A 24,795-nucleotide genomic window follows, 5' to 3' on the forward strand; every position below is an offset into this window, starting at 1 on the left:
GACTATTTGGATTTGCCGCCTTCTCCTTTTATACTCTTCCTCCTATCTGAGGTGGGTCCTTGTTACCATCCTGGTCTCGGAGTGTTTGTCATGTACATCTGCACAGAGATGGCCAAAGAAGAAAGAGGGAAAGAGTTAGCTCAGAAAGCCTGGCTGAAGTGAGGCACGAAGGGCTGACAGGTGGATGGGAGGGGAAGAAAGAAATCGGGGAGTTGTCCAGAGAGGCTGGTTCTTAGGGCTGGGCCACTGCGAGAAGAGGAAGGTGCTTGGGGGATGTTGACTCCTCTTTGATGGTTTCCAAGAAACCCAAGTAAAAGTGGGACTTCTGTGGTAATTTTCTCTTGGTAGCTGTAGCCCACTGGCTTGAACTGACCACCAAGAGAGTTAGGTACATTTCTTGACTCAGTTCAGTGTTGGTAGTCTCTGTGAAAGAACAAAAAGCATGTTGGCTTAACCAAGCTCCTAGACCTTGATGTGAAATGTCCCAAGAAACTATTGGATGAGGTCCTACCCCTGTCTGAAGGCTGAAGTCTTTGCCTTTAATTTGTTCACACTCATTCACTCACTCACTCATGAGTCTTCATCCCTTAGGGATAAACAGGAATGGCTGAGTTTCAGGAGCTGACAGAGTGGATGTACCAATCAGCTCTTCCTCTTCAAAGCAGTTCCTGTCATTTCCCCTTGGCTTTTGCTCCTCTGTCACTATCACTCACTCCTCTTGAATATTACAAACATGTGTGTTTCTCTTTTTGAGGTTTAAAAGTTTTATTTTTACAAATCACAGCTGATATACACTTCCTCTGCAGGGCTACCGCTCTGGGAGAAGTGCTGCTCCTAGCAAAGTGTGTGGTGTGAAAGGCAGGGAGCCAGAGTCCAGAGTCCAGGGCAGGGACGGACGGGAGCCCAAGGGCCTCAGCCAGGGCAGCCCTGGCAGCCACAGTGTGTGCACTCAATGGTGCGGCCCACTTCCAGCTTGCTTTTGGGAACCTGGAAGATAAAATTTGTGCCAAATTTGTGTCCCTTGTCTGAATGCACCACAGACAGCATAAATTCTCATAGCCTTTCTTCCACTTTGCAACCAGGATTTTGTCTGTGTAGCCTTCTTTAATACAGTATTCATAAAGTGATCTGCAGACGGCTTTCCACCTATAGAAGAGCTCGAAGATGGAGTGGGTTTTCTGGTGGTGGATCCTGAGGACAGTCCACAGATTCCACTTTACTCTTCCCCTTGTGAAGTTCTGTTTCTGCTTCTCTCAGCTTTTGATCTAACACATGCAGGGTTGATTCTATCCACTCCCAGCCGTCCGGAGGAGCTTTGCGGCTTCCTTTCACATTCGGCACATCTTCCTTTAAGGCAATCTGTAACTATCTGCAGGGCAACTTCTCACGAGTGGTAAGAGGAGTTGTTTCGGGTCTCTGCAGTTACAGGCTCCTCCGAGCGTGCTGACTGTGTGATTGCCTCGTTGGAAACTACTCCACTGCAGGCTGCCACTTCTCTGACGTGTGTGTTTCTATCACTCTTCTATGGACTGGAAAGTGTTTGAGGTTATGACCTTACTCGCTAAAATTCTCTGATTAACAGCAACGATCACAATGATAGCCGCAGGACAGGTGTTTAGCCTAGTGGCTGAAGCACCTGCATCTCCCATCAAAGTACCTGGGTTCGATTTCCTGCCTCCAAATCCTAACTGACACAGATGCTGGCAAGCAGCAGGAGAGTTCCAGCGCCTCCCCGAGGTCCTGCTCAGCTGACCAAAGCCTGCTAGGGCTCCTCACACTGCAGCTGGATGCAGTTCTGTCCCCTGCTTCACACCCATGAAAACATCAAAAGCAAATGTTTTTGAAGAGTCCAGTTGATTGAGATGAATGTTTTCAGATTATAGGGATCAATTAAGGCCAAGTGCATTTCTGTTCTAGTTTCCTTATATCAAAGACAAGCTTTATTGTTGGGTGTATTTTCCTCATCCACAGCCTGCTTTTATGAGGCCTAGGGGTTATCTACACTTTCTCAAGGGTTTAGCTTTCTGCTACGTGTGCGTTTGTTAGAGGATCTGAACAGAGAAGCACGCAGGGGGAAGGAGGGAATCACAGGTGTTTGGACAGTGACAGTTTCACAGTATTTTCTAAAAGGCTGGGCTCTTCCTGAGGGGCAGGCGGGCTTGAAGGCCAGGTGTTCCAGCTGAAGGCAGGGGCCTCAGGTCTCTGTGCTGCCTGGTGAGGATGTTGCCCATGCACTTGGCTGCCCCACCCATGCCCTTGACCTTTGTCAACTCTGAGACCCAACACAGGGTCCAAGGTGCCTGAGACAAAAAGATTGTATTGCATATTTTGGAATCTGGATACTAAAGGTGATGAAAGGGGTTGGGTTGTGATACAGTGGGTATAGCCGCTACTTGGAATGCTGGCATCCTGTATCAGAGTGCTGGCTTTTGAACCAGCTCTCTGGTAATGGACCTTGGGAGTAGCAATTGATGGCTCAAGTATTTGAATCTCTGCCATCCATGTGGGAGACCTGGATGGTGTTCCTGGCTCCTGGTTTTGGCCTGGCCCAACCTTAGCTGCTGCAGGTACTTGGGGAGTGAAGCAAAGAATAGATTTCTCTGTTTCATCACTCCACCTTTAAAGTACCTATGTAAATAGGATCTTAAAAATTAAGGATTCCAGTATGTTAAAAATAAATGCTAGTTCTTAACCACCTTCTGTGACCACCTCATTGACGTTTCAATTTTAGTTTATACACAACATATAACGTACATAACATAACATGTTATACATAACATCATATCATCTTAAATTAAGGCAAACATGTGGTATTTAACCTTTTGGGATTGGCTCATTTCCCTTAGCATTTATTTTTAATATATTGGCCACTCATTACTATGTCAATTAATTCCATAATGATGTAAATTTTTACTGATGGTATGTTGGAGCTTTTAATTGATCGGGATGATACTCTGCTGGCTCTGTCTTCAAACCAGAGAGGGTATACCTAAGAAGCCATTGAACTTGACTGGACAATAAGATGCTGGACTCTGTTTGGTATATGCTTGCAATGAGGGAATCTCAACTGAACTTGAACTATGGTTATGCAACAAGGTGGAGGAATCCACCATGGTGGGAGGGTTTGGGGAGGGGTGGGGAGAATTCCAGTACCTATGAAACTGTGTCACATAATAAAATGTAATTAATCAATAAAAAAAATTAAGGATTCCTACACAGCAGGTACTCCAAACCTGATAGCTCTGAGATCTATTACTGGTATGTTCCACACTCAGCCCCCTCCTATATAAGGGGATTTACAAGATGTGTCTTGGACTTGCTTCCTTCTGTCTTCTCAGTCCTGTTGTATTAGTTACCAAGTGCTGTATAGTCAGTTGCCCTAAAATTTGGCTTCAGAGCATAATAAGTATCCAATGCCCCTCTGTTAGAGACTCAGTAACAGGCCAATGGTGTGATTCAGTTTCAGAACATTGAAGTCTTAAAGGAATTTGTAATCAGAGTTGGCAAGAGCTATGGTCATCGGGAGATCGGGTTGGAGTTGGCTGATGCTCCCTGAAGTCAGCCTACTCTTGTGCCTAGCTGGTACAGGCTGACTGTTGGCTGGTGGCCTCAGCTCCTCACTTTCTGGGATCTCTAAAGGGCTCCTTGGGTGTCTCCATGACTTGGAGAGTGACCCACGGGAGAGCAATGTGGAGACCAGGGTGTCTTGCCTGGAAGGGCCTGGGAAGTCACACTTCACCACGTCCGCAAAATCCTGATGGGGTGACACAGGTCAGTTTGATGTAGTGTGAAGGACCACATAGGAGCCTGAGTGCCAGGGGGTCAAAATCATTGAGCTGCCTGCAGGTGCACTGTGACACTTGGCTCACAGGCTCACACCATGTAAAAATTGTTCTCTCCTATAGATCTTCACTGTTTTCTTGGGCAGTGTAAGACCCAGGAGTGATTACACCTGCAAAGAGGTCTTCCTGCATGAGACTCCACAGGGAGCAGCTTAGAGGGGATCCTGGCAGGATTCTCCCTCCCTTCCGGGACCCATCTGGAAATCTCACAATCAGAGAAACCAAATCTAACAAATACACAGAGGAGGGCCTGGCGCAATGGCCTAGTGGCTAAAGCCCTCGCCTTGAACACGCCAGGATCCCATGTGGGCGCCAGTTCTAATCCCGGCAGCTCCACTTCCCATCCAGCTCCCTGCTTGTGGCCTGGGAAAGCAGTTGAGGACGGCCCAAAACCTTGGGACCCTGCACCCGCATGGGAGACCTTGAGGAGGTTCCTGGCTCCTGGCTTCAAATTAGCTCAGCACCGGCCATTGCGGCCACTTAGGGAGTAAATCATCAGATGGAAGATCTTCCTTTCTGTCTTTCCTCCTCTCTGTATATCTGATTTTGCAATAAAAATAAATAAATCTTTTAAAAAATACACAAAGGAGCACAAAATAACATTTACTCATTTAGTCAGGTTATACATTACAGTTACAGTTTATAGCTTACAGATCATAGTCTTACACTTATAAAGTGATCTCTCAAATACTTTAAAGTCAGTTTATATCCAGAGGCAACTTTTACTGTTGAACTTCAGCTCTTCATAAACAATTAGAGCTTGAGCATTTTATTGTATGTATGTTAATAATTTAACAAATTTGCATCAACTAATTCAACTATTAGCATACTAATGAGACTCATTTCTTAAATTTTCTTTGTTTTTTTTTTTGTTTTGTTTTGTTTTTTTTTTACCGTGCTTTACATTCCAGGGTAATGTAGCCATTCTCTTGCAGGGAAAATATTTCATAAGAAATCCATAATTTTTTCTTTTCCTGAACCCTTTTCTTCACTGAGGACACAACAATCCTACATGGAAGAACATACCTAATCTAACATCATATTTGTAACAGTAATCTTTTACCTTTGCTCAGTTTATACTTACTAACTAGACAAAGATGACTTAGAAAACATACATTAGTCAAATACATTAGCACTTTTAGTGCAAACAACTTTGAAGTTTTTTGTAACAACTTTAATTGGAAAAGAGTGGCATAAAACAGATTTATTACCAGGCCACTCATTTAATCTCAAGCAGTGCTGAGGCTAAGCAGTGTTGCTGTAAGACAAAGCCTTTTATTTTGCAAAATGTACATATACCTTAGGAGACTGTGAGAATAGAACTCTGACTAGCAGATGTAATCTTGGTACCAGACTTGTTGAACCAGTTTTAAATGACAGACATTAAGACAGACAGTGGCTACCACACTCTAACAATTCAGAAACCTGATGAGAACTCAAAAACCTGATGAGCCATACTTTGACTCTGTTGCATGATCAGAATTTAGGGCAAGACAAAACAAAACTCGAAACACAACAACAAATTGGAAGTCAGCCACTCTCAGTCACAAAATTTATGAAAGTCAAAAACAACTCTTGTGCGCTGCTTGACTTTCACTGAAGTTCCTGAGAAAACAGCCAAGGGGTGGTCAGCTGGAAGAGACAACACACTTTGTCCCATATTGCTGACAAAAGGGAAACAGATACCACAGAACAACAGAACAGACACCAACAGATGACAGGTAGCCAGGAGTCTGCGGTGACGTCTCAACCCCAGACTTGATTGCAGAAGTTAAGCTGGGTTAGGCCTTCCTGACAACCCCAGATAGATTGACGCCCCACACACAACAGGTGAACTCAGCAAGAGCGATTTTCACTCACTGGTGAGGTTCCCAGAATATTCACGGCCATAATCTAATAGAATTTTAACTTTTCTGAGAGGCAGATTTACAAGAAAGCAATGGAGATCTTCCATCTGCAGATTCAACCCAAATCGCTGCAACAGTGGCATCTGAGATGACCCAACATGGGGAACCAGGAGCTTCTTCCCAGTCTTGCACTTGCCTGCAGGGTCTTCAGTACTTGAGCCATTCTCACCTGCTTTCCCAGGTCATTGGCAGGGAGCTGCACTGGAACTAGAGCTGAAGGGACTTAAATCACTGTTGTAAGCAGAGGATTAGCTTGCTGCACCACTGTGCCAGACCCTCATAATCTAAGAGGATTTAACTTAATGAAACTATAGCACAAATAATGTACATCTTAGTCATAAAATTGGTACTCACAAATATAACCTCTTATCTGCAGGAATTTCCACTTTCTGTGGCTTCAGTTACTTATGATCAACTGAGGTCCACAGAGATGGGAGGGAGGGAGGGAAAGAGGGGGGTCCCAAATTCATACGACTTGAATATTAGCGCATGAAGGTACTGCTAAAACTTTGTGCACAATGGAATTAAAGCTAAGTTTATTTTGCAGCAAAAATAATGGAAACCCACATAGAGGGGCCTTCAGCTGTATTTGCCGTGGATACATTAGTCATGAGACCAGACACTAGCTCTGATTAGTTACTCATGGTCACTCAATTAATCCTCCTCTCTTTGTTAATTTGTTCATGAACAAGGAAGATAATGTGTCACCCAAGCAGAAACCAGTGCTATGTGAGACAGAAGGAGAAAAGGAAAACGAAATGTTTCCCCATTTTTATGGTCATTAGTGATAGTTGGTAGTTAGTGAGGTTGTTGGAAACTTACTGGGTTGGCCACAGAAAATACAGCAAATGAAGTTTAGTTTGTTGGTTGAAACTATCAAATGTCACTGACACTGTATTCCTTCAGGGATCTCCCATCTGCCCATTTTATCACCATAAGAAGTAAAAGGGCAAAGATGAGAGATGAGAATAGGTTAGGCCAGAGGCTAGCCTAATAGGGTGTCTTGATCCATAGTGTTTCCCAGGTCACAGCTGAGGGGTGGGACTATTCAGGTGAGAGCTAGGCAAGCAGTATGCCCAGATAATACAATGCAGTTATGGTGTAAAAAAGCTACATATTAGACTGAAAACAGTAACTGGTTAAACAAGCAAAAGGATGTTGGAAGTTAGAGAAACACAAACAGTTATGCTCTTTATATGTTAAGGCATAGACGTTATGAGTGATTATGTATTTTCTGATCACAGCAAATGAGAGCAAGAATCTGCACTTACTTTCTCTGTCAGTCTGGGCTTTGAACATCCCTGGATCCTTAGGCTTAGCTAAATTCATTTTCTCCCTTGAATTTCTTTTGACAATGGTAGATGTTCTTGAGGAGGACCTGAGCTAAACAGATTAAAAGCTTTTGAAGGAAGTGAATTGAAAAGATAAAGTTGATTGTCCAGACCTAGACTCTGAGATGATTTTAGAACTTTCTAGATACTGAAAAGTCAAAGAAAAGATAAGTATTGTGTGCTTGTTGAGGGGTTGGGGGAAGACTGCTTAACAAACTAGCCCACAGTAATGTGCTATCAAATTCTCTGGCCAGTTTCAAAGGGTTTTAGGAGAAAAAGGAAGCTCTTTCTTCAAATGAGATGGTTCAGAGGTGTGTAAGTTTTGAAGATTTAAAATGTTTGAATCTACTTTTGAAGCTAATAGGAAAAACAAATGAGGAAATTTGGATGGATCTTATCTAGTTCAGATAATCTGTGTTTTGGAAAGTCCTAAGGCAAAACTTGATGATGCTAATCCCATATGATTTACATATGATTTAAATATTACAGGAACTCCATTGTTAGTAGGAATTATAATTTAGGATGGCATATTATTAGAAATAAAGAGTAAGTTCTTATCCTGAATCTTTTTTATTTTTATTGCAAAGTCAGATATACTCAGAGGAGGAGAGACAGAGAGGAAGATCTTCCATCTGATGATTCACTCCCCAAGTGACCACAATTGCCAGTGCAGAGCTGATTTGAAGCCAGGAGACAGGAGCTTCCTCCAAGTCTCCACATGGGTACAGGGTCCCAAGGCTTTGGGCCGTCCTCGGCTGCTTTCCCAGGCCACAAGCAGGGAGCTGGATGGAAAGCAGGGCTGCTGGGATTAGAACCAGCAACCATATGGGAACCCAGCGATTTAAGGCGAGGGCATTAGCTCCTAGACCACCTCACCGGGCCCCCATCCTAAATCTTGTAAATCAAATAATCCTTGATGGCTTTGCTCATATTGGTTACTAAGGTCCCAATAGCACCCCTCCTCTCATGCTTTAGAAGGACCCCTAACAGCAAATTAGAGATAATTTCTCCTGCTTCACAGGATAAAGTATCGACAATACTTACTACTATTAGGAACAAATTTATATGCTTAAATCTTGCTGGGTTCAGCATAAACATTGACAATGATAAGTTGGACTGATGAAAACCAATCAATACCATTTCCCACACTTCACTTCTGTAATGCTTCATGGAATTACAGGTGATTAACTACACAAGTATATGTCAGCAGTAAAAATTAGTGTTATCTGTGGCCTATGTTTATTGGTCATTTAATTCTTATAAGTCAAATTATTTTGACTTCATGGGATGATAAATTATATTGAAACCATGCAAACCAGAACCAAGATATTCATTAAGATGGAAAGCTGACATATTCATGATGAATGAACTTTCATTTAGAATTATCCTTTGTTATCAGTTAACTGCATCATCTATTTCTAAATTCGGAGATGAAGCTGAATATCTGTGTTGTAGGGGACAAAATGCTAGGGCAGCGCGAGTGCTCAGGCTTCAGCACCTGCTACTGTGGATGAAAAGTGAATCTGAGAAATAGTTTTGTTACAGCCTGGTTAGGGATCTGTGAAATACCTAGGCAAAACAAAAGACGAAAGGAGAAACAATGAAACAATATAATAAGCCCAAACACCTCTTCCTAATACCAAGCAGTATATACACTTATGTACTGATAAGTTATATAGGTTATACACTTACATACTGATACCAAACAGTATATAAGCGCACATGTTCTTGCACAGCTCAACAACAAAGCAGTGAACCAACCAATCATCCCCAAAACAAACCAACCAACTTGGCGAAAAGGGTTCAGGGCACCTGGGCTCTGGAGCTGTGACCAGCAGCAGGCATGGGGGCCAAGGCCCTCAAGATGGCTTCTACAGATGAAATCCATGTGCAGAGTGTTGCTCACCCTCCTCCTCCCTTGCAATTCTCAGTGCATGGGAGTCTATTGAAGCTGTTGAGAACTTTGTCCAGTGAAGGCAAATGACTGCCCCAAGCCTCCAGCACTGTGTAACTTTACTGGGTCAGAGACCACTCCTCATTCCCACTGCACTCATGAATATATAGTGACAGTTCTGTTTCATCAAACACATACTGGAAAATACTGATCCTTGAAGTATAAAGGTTCATCACTGATGGGAGAGAGATTGTGTCCTGAGCAAAACAGAAGGAAAAATGCAAGTGAGAACCAAATCCCAAACTCATGCTCTGGTGACCCCTGGAGGGACTTGTGATGTTACTCTGAATCTGTCGAGTGGATCCTCACATCCGTTCCTCAGGGTGGGAAAAGAATTGGCTCTCACATGAGGAACCATGGATTCTATTCTCCCATCCACACCCAGCTGCCTTTGGACAACTCACTTGCCAGTGTAAATCTCATGATCCTCAATTAGAAAATCAATTATAAATGATCAATTATAAATGATCAATTATAAATGATCATGGTTTCTAGACCCAGTTAGATTATTTCATTTTAACTATAGTTATGAGAGAAAGAGAAAATAGAATTCTCTGGATAAGAATTCTCTTTATTATCAACTTTTCTGGAATAAAAAATGAATGACGTATGCAATAAAAATCCTGTTATGAAACTATATAGATGATTCTTAGTTTTTGTTTAAATTTTGAAAATTGATAGTTTATTCTAGGTTATATTTTGACTGAATTTGGCATTGTATCTGCTGTGTTGCACACTATTTTTTTTTATTGAAAGAACTGTCAGGAAATTTCCAGGAGCTAAAGCTTTAATTAAAGCCAAGGGGCAATTTTAAAATTAGTTTTTTCAATTGTCCTGTTGGTTGTACATTATGTGACTACACCAGTCTGTTATTAAACATGGCCGGTGCTTAAAAAAATAAGGAATTAGTTCAAAGGACTGACGCAATAGGAAAAGGTATTCTGCAAATGTACCTACCTATGTTACATGTCAGTATTTGAATTTAATAGAAAATAAAAGTAATTGAAAGGAGGGAAAACTTACACTTGCTACAGTACTAAATTGTTGATTTGATTAAAGGGCTCACTGCCATTTGGTTTTCCATAATTCTTATTAACTTGTTGTTGTAATTAAACAGCAATTCAGAGCTACATTAATTAAAGTCTCTTAAGAAGCACCCAGATTATATGAAACAAGAACCTGAATATATCCCAAGATTGTTACCAAATTATCTTAAGATGCATTTCCATATTGAATCTGTCTATATATTTTAGTATTCATTTACAATAGTAAGCAGTTGGTATGGATTGGTTTAAAACAATGAAAGTTAAGGTCTTGAGAATGTAAACTAGTAGCATGGTGTCTTTCCCACAGGTAGACATGCCACTGGGCAGAGCTTCTGCACCCCCTTAAAAGTTCCCAGTGCTTGGGCTACAGGAGTCCCCACCAAGTCAGACTCGGGTGTGGGACTAGGTGTGGACATTTCCAAACACTCCGCAGGAGTCTCTGCTAAGGAACAAAACCTGACAGCCAGTGCCCAAGTTCATGATCACTGAAACTGCAAAAAAGTGGTCACCCTATTTTGGTTTAAAATTGGCAGCATGAAGCACATCTATTTCTATTTTCCAACGCCTACAAAGAAATCTCAGCTGAAATGAAGTTCTTTTAAAAAAGGCAAATAAAGTGTAATAAGTGGATAGCAAGACTGCGGCAGACAGCTTCAAGGTAGTGGCTCAGTTCAAAAGCAACTCCTTACCTTCATGTACAGAAGAGTTGGTGGCCAACTGGAATCCCCACTCAGGGCTTTCTGAGAGTTACTGCTTGCGTGAGACGTGAATGTGTGGGCTGTGGAGCGGCTGGGTTCTGCCAGGTGGACTGTGGGTAGCTGCGAGTGGTATGCAGTGAGACACAGTAAGAGATGGTCAAGAAGAGATGACAGAAGAAATTGAAATAGCAGCAGAGAAAATGCTTCTAGACTGCCCAGATAGGCACCTGCCTTCTTTGCCCAGCAGTCCTCTCTGCTTTGCTAACAGCACACCCCTCTCCTCCAGGGACTACCCCTAAAGCTGCCAGGATCCCTGGGCCTCCTAGATGGAGCCTGATCATTGAGCAAGTCTGTAAATTATGGGATTCAGGGAGTCTGTTGCTTACAAGTCAGGAATCTTACACCACCGCACCCTTCAACAACCCGTACTCCTTAATAGTCCAGGTTCACGTCCCAAATCCCTAAAGCAGACAGGCTGGGTCAGACTGAAGCCAGAAGGCAAGAATTTCACTGGGGTCTCCCACATGCGTGGCATTGGAGATCCAAGCACTTGGGCCATCACCCCACCTCACCCTTTCCCCCAGCATGCATTAGTAGGAAGAAGCTAGAGTGGATGTGGAGAAGCTGCAACCAAAACCTGCAGTCCAGTAGGACAGACTGACCATGCAAGCAGCAGCTTAACCTGCCACTGTAGGCCTTGAAGGGTTTTGTTGCTGTGGCTGGAATGGTTAGGCTGGAAGGGAGACATGCAGGGAAGTGATGAAATGGTACACATGTGGAGGAGGAGAGAGAAGAAACACCAGGGCTCTCAAGGGTCAGCTGTGAGACCAAGGGCAAGACAAACTGAGCATGTAGAATTGGGGGAAGGGAAAAAGAGGGTGCAGAGAGAGAGACAAGGCCAGTCAATGGATTAAACAGTTATACTCTGTAGAGTTCAGGAACCTTGGGTAGGATTCAATATGCAGTTCCCACAGGTCTGAATCTTCTTTGTGGGCCCAGTAGCAGATCACAGGCCAAAAATGCAAACTCAACCATCACCACCCAGAACTCAGTTCCCATTCCTACATTGTAAGAAGCTGCCAAACAAATAGGAATTAAAATGACAGAACTGTAAGACACATGAAGCAGGGCACAGGCACACGTGGGAAGCAACCTGACTGGCAATGTGTGGTTTGTTGGCGGCAGGAAGGTCTGGGAATTCTGCTGGGATGTTGAGCATGGCCAGATGTTCTGTGGTGACAGCCATTCGGGTGACCTGGAGGTGGCAAACTTGCACTGCCTCAGCTGGCTTGGTTTCTGACAGTTGGCATGAAATGGGAAACAAACTGCTGGACAGCAATGCTTTCTGAGCACCTTCTCATTGGTGTGCCAAGTAAGCACATGGGAACTGGAGCATGAGTCTTTCAGGCTGTTTCTGGAAGTCAGGAGTTAGGAGGCCAAAAGTTCAAGACCTGCCTGACCTGCAGGGCAGACATGGGGAGCAGGGAGGCATGGTGGGGGGCATGGTGGGAGCAGGGAGGCATGGTGGGAGCAGGGCAGACATGGGGAGCAGGGAGGCATGGCTGGGAGCAGGGAGGCATGGCTGGGAGCAGGGAGGCATCGTGGGGAGCAGGGAGGCATCGTGGGGAGCAGGGAGGCATGGTGGAAGCAGGGAGGTATGGTGGGGAGCAGGGAGGCATCGGGATGCTCCTCTTGCTGCTTAGCACAGGCTGTGATTCAGTGCCAAAATAAAGGAGGCTTTGTGTTTGGAGCTCATTGGAGTCAGCTTGAGAAATGGCTGGATGGTGGGCATGGAATGGGGCTTGGCATGGGACAGAGGCTCAGCATAGGCTGCGTTTTGAAGGTGTAAATAAAAGCCCAGGATGTTATGTTTCACTGCCAAGGGAAGGGAAGACGATGGTTGGCGGGAGTCTACCTCATCCAGGCAAAATCGGTCATAACCACAATGCTGGTACAGTCTTAGGTGGTTTGGGCTAAGGAACAGCATGGGTGTGGGGGGTGTGCTGCATTGTGGCCCAGGGCGTTAGGCAGCTGCTTGTGACACTGCATTTCATGTTAGGCCTTGGTTCGAGGCCCAGCTGCTCTACTTTGGAGGCAGCTCCCTGCTGATTGCCTGGATGAGTGCTTGGGGTCCTGGCACCTGTCTTCCCATGTGGGGAGCCCCTGATGATGCTCTAGGCTCCTGGCTTTGGCCTGGCCCAGACCTGCCTGCTGCAGCCATTCGAGGAGCAAACCAGCCGATGGAAGAGCTTTCCTGTCTTTCAACCAAATCTTAAATATTTGATTTTCATTTATTCACAAAGAATAGGTTTTGATACATTTAGGAGTGACTAGCATTTCCTCTTTTGTGAATTAGTTGTAGCTACTTTGTTAATTTATATTTTTTTCTTGTAGACTTTTTTTTTTTAAAGAAACGATTTATTTTCATTTAAAGGCAGAGTCAGAGGAGACAGTGAAATCTTCCATCTCCTGGTTCACTCCCCAGTGATCCCATCAACCTGAGCTGAGCCCATCTTAAGCCAGGAGCCTCGCTTTTCATCCAGGTCTTTCACATGTGTGCAGAGGCCAAATGCTTAAACCATCTTCTTGTGGTTTCCCAGGCTATTAATAAGGAGCTGGATCAGAAGTAGAGCAACTGGGACTCAAACCAGTACCCAGATGGGATGCTGATGCCTTAATATGCCCTAACACTGGCCCCTTGTGTATTTTTAAGAGATCTGGTTTTACTACTTTTTTATATATATATACCTCTTTTGAATATAATCTATTAGTTTTGCGAGTATTTCCCCTGGCTTGTCTTCAAGCTTCTGATTTTGATAATGGTGATAATTTTGATATTAAAGAGGATGCGTCTGGAAGGCAACCAGAGGAAATTCTCATGTAATAATGCCGAGTGAGAAGAAAATCCCAAACAACCAGGATATAACAGGATGTCCACTACAACATTGGCCACAACTGAAAACAGTAACAGATCTCAACCGGCTCCAGTACCAGAACCGGCCAGCAGAGGGCGCCACAGAGGCGCTGCTGCGTTCCTCCTGGTTCTGGAACGCCCAGGCCACCCTCTCCCAACAGTTGCAGAGTCCCTGCCCTGCTGCCACCTCTTTGCCCCTGGAGCTCCTCTCTCTGCCCTTAATCTGGGCCTTCTGCTTCCTGCTTTCACCTTCCAGTACGGCAAGTGCACTCCTCCCAAGCCAAATCTAACCATATCATGTGCTGCTTCTGCTGGAAGCTCTCCCAGGCTGCCCCCTCAGCCTCTCCCCAGGCCTCACTGAACTGCTCGTGTGTCCTGCCCATTGTTCATGCCATGCAATGCCCACCTCCTAGCCTGGCTCACTCTTCTGAGCCTCAGCTGAGGTATCACCTCTTGCATGACATTACTTTGGATTGCTCTGGGGTTCCAGGCCTAGTTATGCCCTGTCAAAGCCCCACTTTCAGCATGCAGACAGCCCATATAGGAGCAGCCAGCAGTCCCGGCTCCCCTCCTGATTCTGCCTTCCTGTCAGTGTGCAGCCCAGGAGTTAGCAGGTGATGATGTACGTACTCAGGTCCTTGTCACTCCTGTGGGACACCTGGGTTGAGCTCCTGGCTCCTGGTTTTGGCCTGGTCCAGCTCTGGCTGTAGTGGACATTTGGGTTTCTATCGCTCACTCTGCCCCTGATGTAAGTTAAGAAGCTCTTCTCTCCTCCTGCCCACTTGTGCACGCACCTCCTCTGGAGGTGAGGAACCGAGTCCTACTCCTTGTGCTCTTAGGACTGGGTGCACTCTGAGTGCTCTGGTTGAGTGGGCATCCGAGGCTTTGTGGGAATGGACCTTTGCAGTGTCTGCTGACCACTAGGGGCGCCCTTTCCCACCCTGAGCCTGGGGGAACCCAGGGTGAAGCTGGGCTGCTTCCATTGGGGCACCTGTTCCAGCCCAGCCAGGGCAGCCCAGCGCTATCCCCACCTTCTGTGGTTCATGAGCAGCTCTCGGTGCAGCTCCTGGTGACTCCGCGATGCCTTCACGGGGTTCAGCAGCTTCTTGGGCTTGATGAGCTCTGGGTTCCACTCTCTGTAATCAGGCCGGGACATTAGGTCCCCGATGTCTGCCCGCTCCCGCTGGATCTCAGAGTACATCGAGGCTGTAGAGATGGTCAGAGGATCTGTTAGTACTGGGTGCCCCGGTCCCGCCCAGGCCTACCACAAGTAGTTGAAGGGCTTTTCATGTCACAGGGTCCTTGGACACCTGCCACCATGTAGACCTGGGCAAGTCACTTGACTTCCTAAGCATTAACGGACTCTTCTGTAAAATGGAGATAATAATTGGACTGATGCCCAGGGTAATAAGGATCAGAGATGGTGTTTGTGAAAAACCCGGGGCAGAGAAGCGAGTGACACTAGGTCACAGCGTGTGGGTTGACACCCACATGATCTTTTGGCCTGGTTACAAAAATCAGTTTCTTCCACCAGAAGAACTATATTTGGGTTCCTGTGTTTCAGTGAACTTGGATAACATAAAAGGGAAGTGATATGCACTTGTTAAAGATACTTTGGACACATGCAGTGATGAAATGAATGTTAATCCTTGTTGTCCAACTTCTCCATCCATAGGTCCAAGTGTTGTGGTTGCAGCATCTGGATTTTCACTTTCTGCACATCCAAGAGGAGAGGAGGAGATGCAGGGGCTGTGCCACTGACCGCGAGGAGACAGACGTCATCATGAACGCAAACGTTTGCCTGCTGAGCTGGTGAGTGGTTTATTCACTTCTATCATAGCAGTTTGAAATGTGTCCATTTGCTTGAAATACAGGTGGAAGGGTTCTTACCTCTACAAGATGGTTTGCGTTTCCTTGGAATGTCCAACAGCAAGAGAGAAGGTGGAGGAGGAGAGAAAATAGTTCTGTGGATTTTTTAAAAGCTTGTGATGTATTTGGGAGACAGAGCCCCCATCTGTCAGCCCCTCCGCCGGTGTCTGCAGTTGCTGGGGGAAGATCCAGAGCTGGGTTCCAGTGGCTCCAATCCAGGCCCTCCCCACAGGTGTAGGAAAGGAGCTGCCTGGGCCACTACCAGCACCTGCAGGGGCTGCTTCAGCAGGAAGCTGGAGCGGGGGCTTGAGCCCAGGCACTCTGACGTGCAGTGGGAGTATCCCAGCCACAGGTAGACCACCCAGCCCAAGGCTTCCAGTCTTTCAAGAACAATTTCAAGCGGATAGACATTGCCTGACCATGACCTCCTTCTAGGGATGTCAGGGAAAGCTGAGGTATTAGCTCTGTGCCTTCTCCAGCCCAGCTGTGTGCTAGGCACTGCAGGTGTCTGATCGGATATACACAAGGCTCTCAATCGATGTTGATGAGAGACAACAAAGCTTTGGAAGTTGGTCATGGGGAAATGGTGTTCTCCAAAGCTTGTGGTTGCCATGTGGCCCCTGGAGGCAGCCGGTTCTCCCGTGATACACTGGGCTGTGGACAGGCTCACACTTCCAGCATGGGCAACAGGGCCGCAACTGCCTCCCGACTGGAGCAGGCGTGCTGGGGGCACAGGCGTTCTCTGCGTCAACTAGCCAGGTGTGGTGGTCTGCGTGGTGACATGGAGGTGGTCGCTGTGCTCAGGTGACACAGAGGCAGCTGTCTGATGGCTGTGAGTTGTGAGGGGATGTGTTGGTCAACAGGGGCATCCGAGGGGAGGCTGCCTCACGCACAGGAAGAGACGTCTGGCATTTCTGTCACAGTCCATGGCTGGGCTGTGAGGAGCTCAGTTAAGACCCCGTGTATATAAACGAGAAAAGTGTTACTTATTGTAAGATATTTTGGATGTAGTCAAAGTGTCAAAGCATAACACCTCCATGCTAATGTTTTCATGAATTTGCATCCTCAGACCCATTTCTAAAGTGGGAATTCCAAATAACTTTCTCTCTCCTGGGTATCTCTATATAATAATGTTTGCTTTCAGTTTATAGCCTTTTGGATTTTTTGGTACTTAGAAAGTAAAAATGATAGTGTTTGGTAGTTGCTTAAAAAGGGGCACTTGATAAAATAGATAGTTGGCTAACCAGAGCAACCTCCTTAGAAAATATTAGTCTAATTTGCTTGAGAGGCAGAAATACAGAGAACTCCCATCCTCTGGCACAGCCCCAAATGCCTGCCTGCACCCTGTGCCAGGGACTCCGTTGTGTCTCCCATGCACACGCTAGGCGCGCCAACACTTGTGCACCTGCTCGCTTCTAGGGTCTGCACTAGCAGGAAGATACTACCAGAAGCAGAACTGGGACTTGAACCTAGGCACTCTGATGTAGGATGTGGCCATCCCAAGTGGCACCTCTGCCCCAGATGCAGACCTAACTTTTTTGGCGGGGGCTGGGGAGAGGGTGTGTGTGGGCATTTTCTTGCTCTGTGGGACCAAGTGATCTGGGAACCAAGGCCTCAAAAGGCCTGAATCACATTGGAATGGGTTTCTCCTCCTTTGCTGCCTATTACTAAATTCCACCAACCCTTGAACAGAATATCCCTTAGCTGTGCCCTTTCCGTCCTGTTTCCTCAGTTCTCGTCCTATCCAGGTCACTCTGACCCCACCCTAAAGTACTGAGGCTGCCTGGCGATAAGGCAGAAAGCTGAAATAATTTGTGTAATTTTAGGAAATGAGAAGGCAGAGGTCATGATTGCAAACTATTAGCTGTATAGCCCAGATTTCAAAATGCTTAGCAGAAAAGCATTTGGAACCCAAGATGGAATTCATGAGTAATGTGGCCAGATACAGAGTAAGCACAGGGGGCTGGTGTATGGCACGGTGAGTGAAGACATTGCCTACAACAGCCACATCTTGTTTTAGAGCCCTGGTTCGAGGCGGTTCTGATCCACCTTCCTTCTAATGCACCTGGGAAAGCAACAGAGAACCCGAGTGCCTGGGCCCCTGCCACCATGTGGGGGACCCAAGATAAACTTCCAGGTTTCTGACCTTGGCCTGGTCCAGCCCTGGCTTGTGAACCAGAGCGTGGGAGATATGTTTCTGGCTGTCCCCATCACTCTGTGCATATAAATCAATCTTAAAAAAGGCAAGTCCCTAAAACCAGGAGCACCTTCCTGACAGCAATGACCATGAAGAAGGTAACATTAAGAAAAACGTCATGCACTCTGTAAATGTTCATTTGGTAGACCTTGCTGGGTTCTGCATACATCCGGGACATACAGAGGTGACCAGACAGGCAAGGTACCTGTTCTTATGGAGTGAACACTATGAACTTAGCTAATGCATTGCTACACACAAGCACAAAGCAGTTAGAAGCACCTGATAACAAATGGTGATGAACTTGATGAGGGAAGCAGGCTGCTCTGCAAGCGACTACTAAAGGACCTACCTTTGGCCAGCTGGGTGCAGGAGAGGGCCTTGCCGAGGTCTGACGGTTGGAGGGAGGGAGAAGCTGCTGGTGAGGGGTTGGGGTGGCTAGGGACTAGCCAGTGTGACTCATGCACCTTGAACAAGCTGGGTCTGTTCGGGGCACACAGAGGCACTGTGTGCTGTCCAGGCATCCGCGATCCCCTGTGAGGGTGTCTGCTGTGAGGGTGGCCGGTGGGCCTGGGGTGTGTGGGGGGAGAGCACGTCTCAGTGCTGAAAAGGTCATTCTGGCTGCTGTGTAGGGAGCGTGGTCAGCAAGTGTGGGGAATTTTTATAACTTCAGTTTCATTCACTTGCAATGGGCAGACTCTATGTCCATCCCCCTTCCCCGCCCCATTAAATTCCAGAAGAAAACTCTCTGATAGGCCTGGCTGAGATCCTTCATTCCATGGGTCACCAGGCACGGCCACGGGGTTGACTGCATCAGGGTCCCATGCACCCTGGCCTGCCAGGGTCACAAGGGGGGCCCAATGCAGTTTAAACCCGTTATTGTTGCCCTGACATTCTTTGCACCTCTCCAACGAGTGCCCTTTTGCTGAAGGTCCTGTATATGACAGGGCCTGTCCTGCACCGCCAGGCCGAGCCGTGGTCAGTCCCGGGTGACAGAGTTGTTCTGAGGCTAGCTGGCTGCAGCAGGGACCCACAAGGATCTGGCTGGGTCTGTAGCTGGGTTTGCCTTTGCCACTTAGGGGCTGGACTCCAGCAAATGGTAGGTGATACGCATGAGCACGAATGTGTCAGGGGTGTGTTGCTGGGAGTCCTGGGGCATAGAGAACTGTGGCTCCGGCCATCTTGCCCTTCAGTTACATATGTTTTAATTTATTGGAGAGGCAGAGAGGACTAGTGAGCTCCCATCTGCTGGTTCGTTCTCTAATTGCCTACAATGGTTGCAATGGGTCAGACTGAAGCCAGGAGCCCAGAACTCAATGCAGGTCTCCTATGTGGGTGGCAGGGACCCACACACTCAAGCACTGCCCCCAAGGGTGCCTGTTGGCAGGAAGCTGCAATCAGAAGCCAGAAGCTGGACCTACATGCAGGCTCTCTGATACAGGATTTGGTGGTCTTCATCCCTGGGACAGATGCCTGCCCCCTTCAGTGAGGCCTCGTGTAGGGAGGAGTGTCCCACAGGGCGTGGTACAACAGAGGCAGCTCTGCAAAGCACAGAGCCAGGCCCAAGGAGCTGGTGCTGTCCCGGGGGGCAGCTGAGCCTTCAGGGGCAGATGTCTGGGGTCCTTCCTAGAGGAGCTGGGGGACCCTGAGAGGTTGAAGCCCCAGCCCCTCTGGAGAAGTGGCCGCAGGGGGCGAGGTGGATATCTCCCAACAGAAGACAACAGACTCCAGGGGAGAGCTGGCCGAGGGGAGGAACAGGCCCGTGGGGAGGAGTGAGTTGTTTGATTTATGGCCTTAAAGAAATGCACGGTGCTGCAGGAGGATGTGGCAGACCTGGGTCTGAGTCTTAGCTCTGTCCCTTCCTTAGCTTAGCAAGTTAACAGCTGCCTTCTGGAGCTGCAGTCTGACAACTTCAGCTTTGGACCAAACTCCAGCTCCTTGGCTCCCAGCCACACCCGCTCCTCACTCACTAGCTAGGGCTGCTTTCCTGCTATGAGAGCAGGGCTGAGTAGGAGGGACAGCTGCTTCCGATCTGGTGTTTTCTGCTCTCTAAAGCAGGCCTTCTAGTAGGGCCGCTTTTGTAGAACAAACGAGGGGAGACTTGCAAAGGCATTTGGCAAATGCCTGGTACAGGGTTGAGATCTCAGTGCTGGCTGGCTGGCAGGGCTGCCACACTCGGCAAGGGAGGTTGTGCATTGCACAACTCCAAGCCTTGAATTCTTGTAGATTAAACCAAGAACGGAATAGCCGGTGTTGCTATTAACAGTTCCTATCGAAGAAATCCCTTTGCTAGTTCTGGACTGAACTCTCTCATTCTCCTTAAAAACCACGTGGGTGAAATCAGTGGCTCTTACCCTTGATTTCCATCTTGTCATCACCAGGGGAATTTACACACATCAGTGTCTGATCTTTTTTTATGTATTTATTTATTTGTTGATGATGATTTTTGCATAGTTAATTAGGATAATTAGGGCCAGGGACTACAGGAAGGTGGGTAAGACCATTATTTCCACATTCTCTTTTTTTCCTTCCTGTATCTGGGGAAGGGGAGAGATAAGGGGAGAAGCCACACCCAACCTCCCAAACGCCTCTGCCCCCTGAGATGGTGGAAGTCACCGGACACCACTCCAGGATCCCCGATGTGGGGTGTGCTCCGAGGGCACTGCTCAAGAGGTTTTGATAGTTCAACAGTTCTGAATTGCTGATGACCTCACCACTCTAAGCATGATGAAATCACTCCAGAATCCACTGGTTGACATAGCCTTAGCATCTCCACTTGCCCGGATTTTCACTGCCAACCCTTGGCTATGGTAGTTGATTGATTTGTTCTGTCCTCCATCCTCTATTTTGGTACCACATGTCCTCTGCAGACTCCAATGTACTTCCATATCCTCCATGTATACCTGGTTATGCTGTCCACTGCTCTGTCTGAGCCACTGAGGAGGCCCAGCTCTGACACATAGGCTCCGTGGTCAGACCATGGAACCTGCAATTCTCTCCATGGTTGGGGTTCTGAGTCCAGTGGTTCAGTTGGGGGGAATCCGCAAAGAAACCTCATCTGAGGTGATCCCTGACCTGATTTTGTGTGTGCTTGCCAATACAGGGTCCGGCACAGTCTGTCACCCAAATCAGCTTACACACACACTGCTAGTTGCCATTGCTGGATCAGTTCTGTTTCCAGCCCTGTCTTCTAAACAAACCAATGAGTGTTGCAGCCCAGCTCGATTCTGCCCACCACTCACTCGGTCCTCACACAACCAATGGGAGCTGCAACCTGGTTGGAGCAACCCCAGATGATCCCCATCAGGCTTACCCCATGCCCTGGTTCCCATGCTTACCAGTATGTACAGCAAACTGGTCCAGTCTGTCCAGCATCCCATTTAGCTCTCATGCATGTCAATGGGCATCGAAGCCTAGTTTAACCCAACCAGCCCCACTATCCAGCCCACACATGTGCTGGCAGGTGCCATTCTCTGTCTAGGCATGCCTGCCCCAGTCCTGGTTCTCATGTTCACCAGTGGGAGTTGCAATCCAAGAGGGAGGCGCCACTGTTTCCTTACAGGGACCATTCCCACTCCAAGATCTTGCACTTTCCAGGTGGTTCTGCAGTTTAGCTTGACAGAATTTGCTCCCCATGCCAACATCTGCCAGCTGATGCTGCAGCAATGTCCAACCAACCACACTCACTCTGGCTTATACATGCACCTGTAGGGACAGTCAACCCAGCCTGGCTTTCCCCTGATCCAGCTCACATGAGGCCAAGAGGTGTTGTAGTTCTGTCCAGTCTGGTCTGCCCCCATCCCAGCTCTCATACTCACCAGTGAGGGTGGTGGTCCAGGGGCGGAGCCCTCCAAGCCCCTTACCAGCTTTGCCCCCTCCCCCAACTCAGGTCTCACATGTATTGGTTGGGTGCTGCTTCCCAGTCTGGCATGGCCCACTTCACCTCAGCATTTGCCAGTGGGTGCTGTAGCCCAGCCCACACCCAGTTCTGGCTCATGCTGGTGGGGACCACAGCCTAGCCCAGTTCAGCCAGCCCCTGGTCCTAGCCCTCATATGAACTGGCTTGTGTTGCATCCCAACCCAGCCTGACCCACACTGCGTACTGTAGCTCGGATTCGCCAGTGGGTCATATGAACTGGCCCAGCCTGGTTCGCCTGTAACATGTACCAAATGTATGCCGGTGGGGACCATTACCTGGCTTGGTCTGGGCTGCTCTCTGTCTTGGTTTTTGCACTCACCTGCAGGGATCACATCCCAACAGAGGAGTTCCCCAAGGTTCTCCATCAAACCTCTTCCAGTGCTCGATCTCACACACACCAGTGCATCCATAGGTCAGCCCTACTTAGTCCAGCTTCTGCCCTAGCAGGAACAGTGGCCTTTCCTGACCAGCTATCACTCATTCCAGTTCTCACTGTTGGATGCTATAGCCCAGCAAAGTCTGGTCCGCATCCAGACAGATCACACATGGCTCAGCAGGGACAGAGACCAAACCCAGCCCATCTACACCTACCCTGGTTCTCACAAGCACCAGTGGGTGCTGGAGTTCAGCCCAGTCTGCCATATTCCATACCCAGTCCACACCAGTGCCGAGAGACACAGGTGCCCTGTCTGCCCAAGCCAGGGAAATGTGTGGGGTCCAGAGAGCCACTATCTACAAATGCTTCCTCCCCTCCGGGCCACCCCCTTCCCTCTCCTTGTCACTGGTGTGGGATGGAGACGAAGGCTGCGGTCAGCCCTGTCCTGTCCCTCACAGCCGTGTGACCTGGGGGCACAGCCGGACCTCCCTGAGCCTCTGTCTCTTCTTTTTTGGTTTAAGATTTTATTTACTTATTTGAAAGGTGGGATTACAGAGAAGGGGAAGGGAGGGAGAGAGAGATTGACCTTTCACCTCAGGTTCTCTCCCCAAGTAGCTGCAAGGGAAGCCAGGAGCTGCTTCTGAGTTTTCTTTCAGAAGTACAGGGGCCCAAGCACTGGGCCGTCCTCTGCTGCTTCCCCAGGCACATTAACAGGGAGCTGGATCCACAGTGGGGCAGCCGGGACTCAGACCAGCATCCATGTGCGATGCCGGCACTGCAGGCAGCAGTTTCACGTGCTGTGACCTGTGACTGGCCCTCTGTTTTCTGTGTGGCATGGGCAGGGAGCCAGTCATGCGGCACAGGACTGGAAGGGGGCAGGAGTGTGTGGTTGTGACGTGCATTTTGTTGTGTCAGATTGTGTCACTGCCCACCTCAATCTTACCCTTGACCAAAGTTGGGCCAACTGTGACCCCACCCCTCGGTGATCAGTCATGAACACCGTGTCTGATGGTAGCTGAGTGCTGTGGTCACTGCACTGTTCCTAACACCAGGGGCAAAGCCATGGTGCCCTGGGGAGCTCCTGCCAGCTAGTCTGATCAGCACAGCACCCCATTTCCCAGAGGGGCACTGGTGGGGACACCCTGCCACCCAGCGCCTGCCGGCAGTAGGTGTGAGAAGTCCAGCCTCAGTTTGTGACATGGCAGCTGGCTGTGGACGGTCAAGGATCAGGCGTTCCAGATCCTGCTTTGCTGCTAGAATAAATCCCCTGTGAGCCGCGGGGCTCTGGGACCTCACTCCTTGGGCTCCTGCCAGCCCAGGGCCTTCACACTCACTGTTCTCGCTGCCTGAATGTTTCCCTTGGACCCCTGCCCCTTGTTTCTGATCTCTGCATGACTTTCCCCCTTTATCCTCAGTTATCACCTCCTCTAAGATGTCTTCTCTGACCTCCTGTTGAAGCCGTCCCATAAGCTGTTTTGTTATTACTATTACTATTGTTATTGGTGCTCTTCTCAGCAGCTCTGATTTCTGTGTTTGCTGTCTGTGTCCCTGCCTGGGTGCGACCCTGTCTAACTCATTGCCTGCCCTATGCTCCGAGTCTAGGCCAGTGCTCTGCACATGCTGGTTGTTACACAGCTCTCTGGAGCAGGAAGCGATGAAGGAGTGCATGAAGTCGTGTCCGAGTGCAGGTGCTCGGCACAGCCCTGACCCATGCTCAGTGCTTGGCCATCACCGAGCCTGGGCTGGCTGGGCTGGCTGCTGTGTTGCTCTCCAGTCCCTGTGACCTCCTCAGCCCAGAAAACACATGGCGGCTTTCCCCTCATCCTCCCTGGCCAGTCCCCTGTCGCTCTGCCTGTTCTCCCTGTTCTGGTCATGGCTTTACTGTAAGGAGAGAGTCTACGACACTGCAAAGGGTGGGCAGGTATTGCACTGGCAGGCGGCTGCTGCTGGGCAGGTGCTGCCCAACAACCCCGAAGGCCAAGCTCCCTGGGCAGCTGTCTGTGGTTGCCCCTGGCATGGTTCCTGCTGGGACAGGAGGAAACCGAGGAGGGGATTTTCCACCCACAGCTCACTATCCTTGTCTCGCACTGATGGTGGCCATGGAGGTTTGGCCTCGGGATCTGGGAGATCTCAGAGGTCTTCCGAGGCCTTGGCAGGAGGGGGAGGGGTAGTGGAGGAGGCAGCAAGAGGAGGAGGAGGACCACCGGGTGCCTCCAAGCTTTGTCAGGTCTATCTGAGTTGCTATGGGGACAAACAGATCCAGTTCTTACCCTGAGGTAGCCTCTCTGTGTGTGGCTCTGGACAAGTTGCCTGACCTAAGCCGCATGTTCCAGTGGGCTCCAGGGAGGGTGGCAGGAGGCGTGGAGTGGTGGTGGCTAACGCTGGTTCCCACCCAAGGGCTCAGGGCAGGGAATGAGGTCACTCAGTGGGCCAACTCTGAGCAGAGCATCTGGGAAGCAGCGACAGTCCATTAACGTCAGGTGCTTCCACGAGGCCACTCTTAGTCCCTGCAATCAATCCATTGTCTGCTGCACAGCTCAGGAGATGCCCTTTGATCTACCCAGTGCCCTTTCCCACCCTGGTGCATAGGTGGAGAGTGGTGCCACCTTTCCAGTGTTGCTGGACTGCCCCCTGCTGGCTAGGACCAAAATCACAGTGCTGGCCAGCCATGCAGCAGGAGATTGGTGCCCATCCTGGCTTCTGCAGTGGGAATCTGACTCATGCATGTCAGAAGGGAATGGGGAG

General features: G+C 48.3%; 1 pseudogene; it reads right to left on the reverse strand.

Annotated features, from left to right (window-relative positions):
• Positions 1-912: 912 nt before the first annotated feature.
• On the reverse strand, positions 913-14,893 carry LOC131482933 (protein BUD31 homolog; annotated as a pseudogene).
• Between the last annotated feature and the right edge of the window lie 9,902 nt (positions 14,894-24,795).

Source organism: Ochotona princeps, chromosome 21 (assembly GCF_030435755.1).
Source record: "Ochotona princeps isolate mOchPri1 chromosome 21, mOchPri1.hap1, whole genome shotgun sequence".
Classification (NCBI taxonomy): domain Eukaryota; kingdom Metazoa; phylum Chordata; class Mammalia; order Lagomorpha; family Ochotonidae; genus Ochotona; species Ochotona princeps.